Here is an 11384-nt window from a genome sequence, read left to right as displayed (position 1 = left end):
TGAGGGGTCAGAGGCAAAGAGTAAGGTTAAGTAACTTAACCAACTAGTTAGTGAAAGGCTTGGTAGTAGGTCATTATCCCATATGAAATGGGTGTAATTCCTGCCAAAACCTTTGCCGCAGAAATAGGATGCCTCTGTGCCCTGGGACTTCAACAATGAAGAAAAGTCTCTCCTCTGCTCACCTTGCCTTTGCTCTAGGTAGTATAAACAGTGCTATTAACTTTATTACTAAGAGTATCATGGCAGTGGCCTCAATCTTGCTTTTCTTGTTCTTAGACTGATAAACAAAGAGTTAAGAACAATCAGTCAGTTCAACAATACAAGGCACATGCTTTCACGTGTGGATAACTTCGTGGAGAACGAATAGCTTGGGAAGAATAGGTGAAAATTGGAAGGGAGGGAGATTTATGCCGAATTTGGGTAATAAGCCTTAAAACTCCGATTTCTACTTAAATGTTTTGTTTGAACACCAGACTTGAAAATTTTGCCTTTATTAAGGATTGATGATGATTGTAAATGTGATCCAAAGTAGTATTTATTTATTAATTATTTAACACCTATATAGCATTTATGTGAGCAAGCGCTATTCTAAGCACTTATAAATATTTGCTTTTTAAATCATTCATAATGGATTGGCAATAATATTATTAACCCCTGCTTTACAGATGAGGAAAGAAAGGCACATAGAAACCAAGTAACTTGTTTATGGACACATAGCTGGCAAGTGGGGGAACTGGGATGCTAACTAATGAAGTCTGGCTTCAGAGTGTAAGCTCTTAACCTATTTGCTAATTGGTTATTTTTTTGAAAAAAGAAACCCACTAAAAATGTACCACCCAGATAATTTCTTATAAAAATTGGATTCCAGTTTCATATTAAGGACTGTTTTAGGTAGGAGGCACTTTGCTGTAATTCCTGTTTTTCAGTTCTGAAAATAAGGAGAAAAACACTCATTAAAAAATATTTGAACTTATTTAGGATCCTTATTTTCTCAGTTTCAATGTTGCCTAAGCAGAGCTTTATATTTTCCTTCATTGCCTATTTCTGGATGATTTTGGGTATTACCCTGTTATAGCACCATAGACTGTCTTGAGTGACATTAATTTTGGGGATTTTTATTCCCCCCAAAAGCATGGTGTTTATGTAACCAAAAGAAGAGCATCAAAAAATCTCCAACTGGCCCACTGGTGGACTGTGCCAAGTCAACAGTTGAGAATTTGTGATCCCTTATTTTTTTCTCAATTAGTCTATCTAGGAGGTTTCATATTTTATTTTATTTTATTTTATTTATTTTATTTTATTTATTTTATTTTATTTATTTTATTTATATTTTATTTCATATTTTATTTTCTTTAAAGATTTTATTTTTAAGTAATCTATGTACCCAATGTGAGGCTCGAATTTATAACCCTGAGATCAAGAGTCTCATGCTCCACCTACTGAGCCAGCCAGGTACCCCTAGGAGGTTTTTAACTTTATTAATTATTCCAAGAACCAACTCTTACCCTTATTTATTTTCTTTACTAATTTTTAAAATTTCATTAGCTTCTGCTATTATTATTATATATTCCTACTGTATTTAATATGTATATTTATTATTTAATTTTTAATTCTTTCCTTCTATACTGACTTTAATTTACTGTTCTTCTAATTTCTAAGGTGGAGACATAGATCATTGATTTTAAACCTTTATTCCTTCTAACCCAAGCATTTAAAACTAATTTGCCTTCAAATACTGTTTTAGCTGCATACAACAAATTTTGATGTGTTGCTTTTTTATCATTTAGTTAAAAATATTTTAAAACTTTCCTAGTGATTTCTTCTTTGACCATGGGCTATTTAGGAGTATGTTGCTTGATTTCCACATATTTGGAGATTTTCCAGATATCCTTCTATTATTGATTTCTGATTTAATTCTGTTTTGAACACAAAATATATTCTTTATACTTACAATCCTCTGAAATTTATTGAGATTTGGCTTCTGGCCCAGCATATCGCCTATCTTGATGAATGTTCCAAGTAAAATTTAAAAGAATATAAATTCTGCAGTTGTTGGGTATAGTGTAAATGTCAATTAGGTTAAATTGGTTGCTCAAAATCTAGTTTATTGCTGATTTTTGCATTTGCTATATCAATTACTGAGAATAAAGTGTTAAAATCACATGCAATTGTGAGTTTGTCTATAAATTTAGTGATGCCAGTTTTTGTTTCCTGAATTTTTGAAGATTTGTCATTAGGTGCACGTACAAGTAGGATTGTTATGTCTTCTTTTTTTTTCTTAAAGATTTATTTATTTATTTATTTGAGAGAGAGAATGAGATAGAGAGAGAGAGCATGAGAGGGGAGAGGGTCAGAGGGAGAAGCAGACTCCCTGGTGAGCAGGGAGCCCGATGCGGAACTTGATCCCGGGACTCCAGGATCATGACCTGAGCCGAAGGCAGTCGCTTAACCAACTGAGCCACCCGGGCGCCCGGATTGTTATGTTTTCTTAATGAATTGACACTTCAATCATTATTAAATGTTCTTGTTTATTTCTAGTAATACTTTTTTATCTGAATTTACTTTGATACTAATATAGCTAAGCCAACTGTTTTAGTACTTGAGTTTTCATGTTCTACATTTTTCTATCCCTTTACCTCTATATTTAAAACATTTCTTGTAAATGGGGCTCCTGGGTGGCTCCATCGGTTGAGCAGTGGACTGGGTTTTGGCTCAGGTCATGATCTTGTCGTGGGGATATTAAGCCCCAAGTTGGGCTCTCCACTCAGCACAGAGTCTGCTTCAGATTCTTTCTCCCTTTCCCTCCAACTCACGCACTCTCTCTAATAAATAAATAAAACCTTTTTTATTTTTTATTTTTTTAATACAATCTTTTTTAAAAAGCCATTTCTTGTAAATGACATAAAGATGCATCTTATTTTATTTTATTCCACCTAAGACTTGAGAAGACCCCTTTGCAGATTTCTGGAGCTTTCTCTGCACAGCTTCCTCCTCACTGCAACCCTGTTCTGCAATTCAAGCCACTTTGGTCTCCAAGATCATATTTCAGACTCCTCAACTAAGCCAGACCATTGGGCTCTGCCTTATTTCCCTGTTCTTATGTCACAGTTCAGAAATTGCTTTTGGGCAGGGTTCAACTCTTTTTCTCCCCTTCTCTCAAGTATCACACTCCTGTGCTGTTGTCTAGTATTTTGAAGACAGTTGTTTCATATCTTTTGTCCAGTTTGGAATCAAGCTACATCATCATGAGCAAAAGCTAAGTCCATAGTATAGGTGACTTATAGGAGCCAAATGCAATGTTGGAACATGATATGTAAAGTTTATGATTTATTTCTGAATTTAAGTATCATTTTATGAGTTGTATTGATAAACAGTACAAAGATTGCCCACATAGAAACTAACAAAATGATGTAAACTCGATGATGACTCAAGAAGAATGATCTAATTTGAGTGCATTACTTACCTCGACTCTTAGCTTGTCAGGGATCGTAACTGGGACTAATGTCTGTTCCTGTCACTTGCACTTGCTATCCCGTAGCTACCATGCATGAATGTATCTCCATCCATGTTGGCCAGGCTGGTTTCCAGATTGGCAGTGCCTGTTGGGAACTCTATTGCCTGGAATACTTCCAGCCTAATGGCCAGATGCCAAGTGATAAGACCACTGGAGGAGGAGATGACTCCTTCAACACCTTGTTCAGTGAGATGGGTCCTGGCAAGCACACCTTCAACACCTTCAGTGTTTGTAGACCTGGAACCCACAGTCATTGATGAACTTCACACTGGCACTGACTGCCACCTCTTCCACCCTGAGCAGCTCATCCCAGGCAAGGAAGATGCTGCTGATAACTATGTCTGAGGGCACTACACCATTGGCAAGGAGATCACTGACCTTGTCTTGGACCAAATTCAGAAATTGGCTGACCAGGGCATGGGTCTTCAAGGCTTCTTGGTTTTATACAGTTTTGGAGGGGGAACTCGTTCCGGGTTCACCTCCCTGCTGATAGAACATCTCTCTGTTAATTATGGCAAGAAGTCCAAGCTGGAGCTGTCCATTTACCCAGCTCCCCCAGATTTGCACAGCTGTAGTTGAGCCCTACAACTCCATCGTTACTACCCATACCACCCTGCAACACTCTGATTGTGCCTTCATGGTAGACAATGAGGCCATCTATGACATCTGTCATAGAAAGCTTGATGTTGAATGCCCACCCTACACTAACCTTAACCACCTTATTAGCCAGATATTTCTTCCATCACGGCTTCCCTCAGATTTGATGGAGCCCCGCATGTTGATCTGACAGCATTCTATACCAAACTGGTGCCCTTTCCCTGCATCCACTTCCCTCTGGCCACATATACTCTCGCCATCTCTGCTGAGGAAGCCTACCATGAACAGCTGACTGTAGCAGAGACCACCAACACAAGCTTTGAGCCAGCCAACCAGATGGGGAAATGTGACCCTCTCTGTAGTAAATACATGGCTTGCTGCCTGTTGTACTGTAGCGATGTGGTTCCCAAAGATGTCAATGCTGCCACTGCCACCATCAAGACCAAGAGTACCATCCAGTTTGTGGACTGCTGCCCCATGGGCTTCAGAGTGGGCATTAATCACCAGCCTCCCACTGTGGTACCTGGTGGAGACGTGGCCAAAGTAGAGCGAGCTCTGAGCGTGCTGAGTAACACCACGCCATTGCTGAGGCCTGGGCTCACCTGGACCACAAGTTTGACCTGAGGTATGCCAAGCGTGCCTTTGTTCACTGGTATGTGGGGGAAAGCATGGGGGAAGGAGAGTTTTCTGAGGCCCGTGAGGACATGGCTGCCCTTGAGAAGGATTATAAGGAGGTTGGTGTGGATTCTGTTGAAAGAGAAGGTGAAGAAGTAGGAGAAGAAGACTAATTACTCTTCCTTTCAGCCCTGCAACATGTCACACTCAGAATTTTAGCTTCCACATTAGCCAACAGGCATTAAAACTTTCTAGTTAGATTGCTTCACTTTTAACTGTGATCACGTCTTACTTTTCCATGTGTACCTGTAAGATTTTTCCATCATGTCTTAAAGCAAAGGCTTTAAGAAAGAAAGAAAAAAAAAGTATTATCAAACCTGGCCCTACTATCAACAGAACACAGATAATGTAAAATTTTGACTATTATAAGGCATTTAGTAATTTTTCTGAAAAGGCAGAAAAATAAATTGTATGTAATATATAACAATTTACCATTTATGTATATCTTTATTTTATTACTTATATGAACATCCCTGGCCCATCAGTAGACCCACCCAGACATGTACAATAATTAAATCCAGTTGTCTTTGACATTTTGCCAAGTTTCAATCACATTAAAACAATCTGTTCTACAGATTTGATTTTTTTGTTGTTGTTACAAAGGTATGTTTTTCGAGGTGAAGACAAAACACATTTTATTTAATACTTCATTAGCTTGATTTTAAATATTTAGGCATGTGGTATATAGGCGTCTGTTTGTTCCCTCGCCTCAGTCCTGCTAATGTTAGGGGTGGGCCTGTGGGAGAAGTGGCACAGTGACCAAATTTAAAAAAAATTTAGTTATCATACAGAAGATTTGAAAGCTGAATCCAAAGCCAGTTTTGGGAAGGGCAATAGGCAACCATATTTTCACTGTAGATTCTGCAAAAATCCTAGCATATTGAAGGTACAAATTTACAAAATTTGAAATTTCATCTTTACCTAAAAGACTTAAAATCCTCTGGTACAACCACACACTTCTCCATGACAGATTCATTCCTACTCTGAATCCTTTTGAGCCTTTCTATATCTAATTATGTTGTTTACCTAGAAATTCGATACTCTAACAGCAAATTACTAATAGTGGGCCTCAGGAACCATTTCTCAGTAAAATAATAATAATCTTAATAGTTATATAACAAGGCCCTGATTTGTGCCAGACACTGTGGGAAGAGTTTTAATGTAGATTATCTCTAATTACCATAACCTGATACAAAGAAGCCCTCCCATTATACTGATGAAAAAAACAGAGGCTTAGAGAAGTTAAATAATTTGCCCAAGACCAAGGATGCAAGTCTACATTAGTCTGACTCCGAAGTCTATTATTTCCAATATTCTAAGCAACTATTATCAGGTGCTAAAATTCTATTACTCAACTTCTCCTTATATATAAGAGGATTAATCAAAATTCTATAAGTTTTTGAGGCCAGTTAAATTCAGACATAATAATAAACATTTTGTTTATTTTAAATTGCATAATAATTTATGAGGGGGTCTTGTAATTTCGGTTACTATAGAATGACAGTAGACAGTAAAGATACAGTAATGAACAACACAGACACAGGCCCTGGCTCCATGGAGTTTACATTTCTTACAGAGAAGACAAACATTAAACAGTTAATTACATGACATTTAATTATTATGGTTATAAATGTTGAGGAGACATCACTGACCACTCTGCCTAAAAGTCTTGGTGGGTTGGAAGATAGACTATCAAATATTTAATAATTTAGGGTCAAGAGCCAGAATCCCTGGAATCACATGATTTTTGAAATGAAAATACAGGAGTCAATGTCATGCAAATGAGCATTTATAGCTAGAGGCAGTTTAAATAGGATTATAAAGATTAGAGGGCGCTGACAAAGCAAGACCCGGAACCAGACTAAAAGTAGCCTACTAAACAGATAATCCAATGTGGCTGTGTTCTTTCCATCAGTCAAGGTTACTGCAGGTCCCCGGAAAAGAAATCCATTGATAGATGGACTAGGTCAAGCTGATCACATTTTGGGGAGGAAAACAAAACAAAACAAAATAAAACACACTCTTACCCTTTTAAGCTTCAGTAAATCAGAAAAATGTCCTAGTAGGTTTTATGTGTGAAAACAACATTCCTACTTACCTTCAATTTCAGCAGAGATAATTTTCCCCTGGCAGTCTTCTAGTCTAGCTCCTTTTTCTCCCCAAATCTTAGGGTTCCTCAGCTCTTGATCACCTTGTATTGTAAACATCTCTTCTTTGGCCTGTCTCCCTCCTGGTTACTGTCTCTAAGGAAAAGGCTTGTGTGTGCTCCCAGACCTTCAAACAGTGCCTAGCACAGTGTGGTGCTTAGGAATTACATGTTGAATGAACAAATAAACACGTGAACGAATTCTCTGCCTTTATGAAGGATTAGTATTTCACATTGTTAAGTGTTCTACACATAAAATACAGATTTTCATTAAAAAAACAAATGAATTATTTCATTTGATCATACTTTACTACTTTACTAGAATTATATAATAAATTATTTAGAAACAAGATATAAATAATGGTTCTACAGCTTTACATAAGTTAGCTATTTAATAGCTGCACATACCTGGCTACCAGAAGTCCCATGACAACATATGGAGGACAGGTGAGGCCTCAGCCTTGTGCTGCAGAGGTCCCGTTTAGATGCAGTCCAGGAGCTCAGAGGAAAGGGAAGGAGAGTGAGAGCACATTTACTGTGTATACCAAAAGTGTGTGATACACTATAACCTTGCTCCATTTATCTTCATAAAAACCTAATGAGGTAGGGCGCCTGGGTGGCTCAGTCGTTAAGCGTCTGCCTTCAGCTCAGGTCATGATCCCAGGGTCCTGGGATGGAGTCCCCCATCGGGCTCCCTGCTCTGCAGGGAGTCTGCTTCTCCCTCTCCCACTCCCCCTGCTTGTGTTCCTGCTCTCGCTATGTCTCTCTGTCAAATAAATAAATAAACTATTTAAAAAACAAAACAAGACAAAAAAAAAAAACCTAATCAGGTAGACGTTACATTTTCATTTTACAGATAAAGAAATTGAAGCTCAGAAAGATTAAGTCATTTTTTCTAGACTACACAGCTAGTGAGCATTATCCCAAGAATTGGTAATACTCAGTCCATCCTTAATTATGGTTCGGGAGGGGAAAGGTACAAGAAAGAGTATGAGAGTTGGTATAGAAAGGTGTATTTGAGATAAAACAAATGAGTCCTTCCAAAGAAGTAAAGAATTTTATGTGAGAGAGAGAGAGAGAGAGAGAGTGTGTGTGTGGGGGGGGAAGAGATGGAGAGAGAGAAAGAGAGAGAGAGAGAGAGAGAGAGAGACTGATTGAGCGATTTGATGAGAGACAGAAGCAGGAAAATATTTACCCTTAGCCCGAAAGGCTGACCTAAAGCCTGCATAGTTTGGATGAGGATCAAATATGTGCTGTTTGCTACATTCCTTAAGGGTCTCACCACTGCCTGTATATCTCACCAATAGTTAATATTGAACTGAATGATAAGCAGCACAGGAATCTTGCAAAAGTAGTTTTAGGAGTGGAAATTCAAAGAAACTTTTGTAATCTGATACTCCCTGCATGCCCCCTTCCCTTTGATTACTAAGTCAATAACCACCAGCCTCACACGGCAAAATGTGCAGCTCTTTTTGCCCGAGGGACCTGTCCCTGTACTACAATGAACTTAGTAAGTTGCCCAGTAAGTGTCTCAAGAATTCTTTCTGGACCATTGCGCGCGATGACCTCGCATTGAGGTTCACTGGGGCAAGAGCTATTTTATAATCACAAGTTCTATGAAGTTTCATGATGTCCACTGGAAGTTAAGTTGGCAGGAGGAAGAAATTTTTATTAGAATTATTGCTCCAAATATTTAATTCATTAAATCATTTTAGAAAGTTTCAAATAAGAAACAATCCATGAGAAAATGAATATTCCATGGCTATATATGGGAACAAATTCCCAATCTTGTCATCTTGTTTTATTTTTAGTTGTATTTGTTTTAGTTTTATCTTTCACATAAGAGATAGGACTAGGGAATGCAAGCTGGTACAGCCACTTTGGAAAACAATATGGAGGTTCCTCAAAGAGTTAAAAAGAGAGCTACCCTACGACCCAGCAATTGCACTACTGGGTATTTACCCCAAAGATACAGATGTAGTCAAAAGGAGGGGCCATGCACCCCAATGTTCATAGCAGCAATGTCCACAATAGCCAAACTGTGGAAAGAGCCGAGATGCCCTTCAACAGACGAATGGATAAAGAAGGTGTGGTCCATATCTACAATGGAATATTACTCAGCCGTCAGAAAGGATGAATACCCACCATTTGCATCGACATGGGTGGAACTGGAGGGGATTATACTAAGTGAAATAAGTCAAGCAGAGAAAGACAATTATATGGTTTCACTTATTTGTGGAACATAAGGAATAGCAGGGAGGACATTAGGAGAAGGAAGGGAAAAATGGGGGGGCGGGAATCAGAGGGAGAGATGAACCATGAGAGACTATGGACTCTGAGAAACAAACTGAAGATTTTAGAGGGGAGGGGGTGGGGGCATGGGTTAGCCCGGTGATGGGTATTAAGGAGGGCATGTGCTGCATGGAGCACTGGGTGTTATACGCAAACAATGGATCGTGGATCACTACATCAAGAACTAAAGATGTATTGTATGGTGACTAACATAACATAAAAAAAAAAAGAGGACTAGAAAAAGATCGCTCTAATTAAACCTAGTATATTTCCTAACCAGAAAAATGTTTTTCAACTTTTAAAAGAAACCAGGGAATTTATGACAGCAAACTAATTATTATAAAATAAAGCTTAATTCTGCTATTTGTCTTCCAGCCAGTTATCAAGTGGTTACTATGCTTCGGGAACTGTAAAATAAATTCTTCACATTACGATAGCTCATTTTAATCCTCATAACAAATCTGCAAGGTATTATCATGTCCGTTCTATGAAAACTGAAACCAAGGCCCAGAAGCTTCACTTACCATGTTCCAAATCGCAAGCCAGTGAACAATGGAGCTGAGATTCAAACTCAGGCCTGTGACTTGGAAACCTCTGCATTTAAATCTAGCATGGTGTCACAGAAATCACCTCCCCACAGAAGTGGGTGGTGATAATTGGCATAAGAGAGGCAGGGGCAAAGTGAAGACTAGATTTAAGAACAAAAGAGTCTTCCGTATTAGACAACAAGTAGCAATTTTCGGAAAACCCTTACTCCCAAGAATATTAAAAAGGTCCACAGAGGGTCTGAGTACTTTCCTGACTGATAGATCCAAATTGGATCTATCAGTTAAAATATTTCAAGGAGAAAATTTCTTAGATGTGAAGAGCATACTAAAAATGCAAAAAGTAATAGTTAAAAACTATCATTTTTGAGGACTTCTGTGCAGGTAATATGCTAAGGGGTTTACAGACTCGTGCAAACAGTGGTGTTTTCCCATTTACAATGCTTCTGCTGTTGCTGTTAGAGACACCTTTCTGAAATGGATGACCTGATCTGATTTTTCATGCTTTTACCTTCCAGATCCTAGGGCAGTGTGGTGCTCTGGAGTCAGATAGGACTTGGTGCAGGGTTGCCAGAGAAAAAAATACAGATCACCCAGTTAAATTTGAAATTCCAATGAACATCAAATAATTTTTTAGTGTAAGTTCATCTCATGCAATATTTGGGATATACTTACACTGTATTTTCATTTGCTAACTCTGGGAAGCCCATCTGGGTGTAAATCCCAGCTAACTCTGATACAATACTAGCCATTGTGTCCCTGGGAAAATTACTTCACCTCCAAACATTTATTTCCTCCTTGTAGAATTAAGTAGGTACAGTATCTACCTCACAGGACTGTTAGGATTTCACACATTCATATAGCTCAGAGAAAGGTTAAATTCCTTTCTGTCTTGAGAAGTTCTCTTTGTGTGTCTCTTCACTATTTACTATCCTTTATATGGGGGATTTTAACATTTACTACCATTCTGTGCTTTTTGAAATGTTTTCAGTTAATTTCATAGAGTTGGGTTTAAGATACCTCCATGTTATGCAAAGCAAGGGGCTTATTTTCCTAAGTAGATTATGTAACTCTGCTTAAAGAGACTGACACAATAACATTTTAGCCTAAAACTAAATTGTGACCTACGTGACTACATTGGTTAGTTTGGAGGAAGTTTGTTACAGAGTGGATTTATCAAAAACACCCATTCTAGCAGTTTAAAGACTATGTGTTTAACTAAGTTACAAAAAGTAAGTTAAAATAGTATATTTGGTAACATACTGATTGAAAAAATTGAAGGAAGTCAACAAATTACAAATGACAGTCATTTACTTAACGTTATATAGTCAAACAGGTAACCAGATTTTCCGGAAATTATACTGCTAATACAAATTTGAAGTAATAAAAATGGTACTACACTTTAATCTAGTAATCTAATTCCTAAGAAAATAGTAAGTAATCACAGATATACATAATGATTCAAAAATAAGAACATTCCTTTTGAAAAATTGAGATCAGAGGGAAAATGTTCAATGAAATGGAAATCACTCCATAAATTATGCAATAATGGCATATGATAGAATCTGATGCAGTCTTCAAAAGGACACTTTAGGTACATATTTAGCAATATAAA

General features: G+C 37.8%; 1 pseudogene; it reads left to right on the top strand.

Moving 5' to 3' along the window:
• Window positions 1–3543: 3543 nt before the first annotated feature.
• On the top strand, window positions 3544–4899 carry LOC113925210 (annotated as a pseudogene).
• The last annotated feature ends 6485 nt before the right edge of the window (window positions 4900–11384 follow it).

This window comes from Zalophus californianus, chromosome 2 (genome assembly GCF_009762305.2).
Source record: "Zalophus californianus isolate mZalCal1 chromosome 2, mZalCal1.pri.v2, whole genome shotgun sequence".
In the NCBI taxonomy this organism is placed as follows: domain Eukaryota; kingdom Metazoa; phylum Chordata; class Mammalia; order Carnivora; family Otariidae; genus Zalophus; species Zalophus californianus.
The sequence above is the reverse complement of the archived record's forward strand: the minus strand, read 5'-3'. Positions and strand labels throughout refer to the sequence as shown.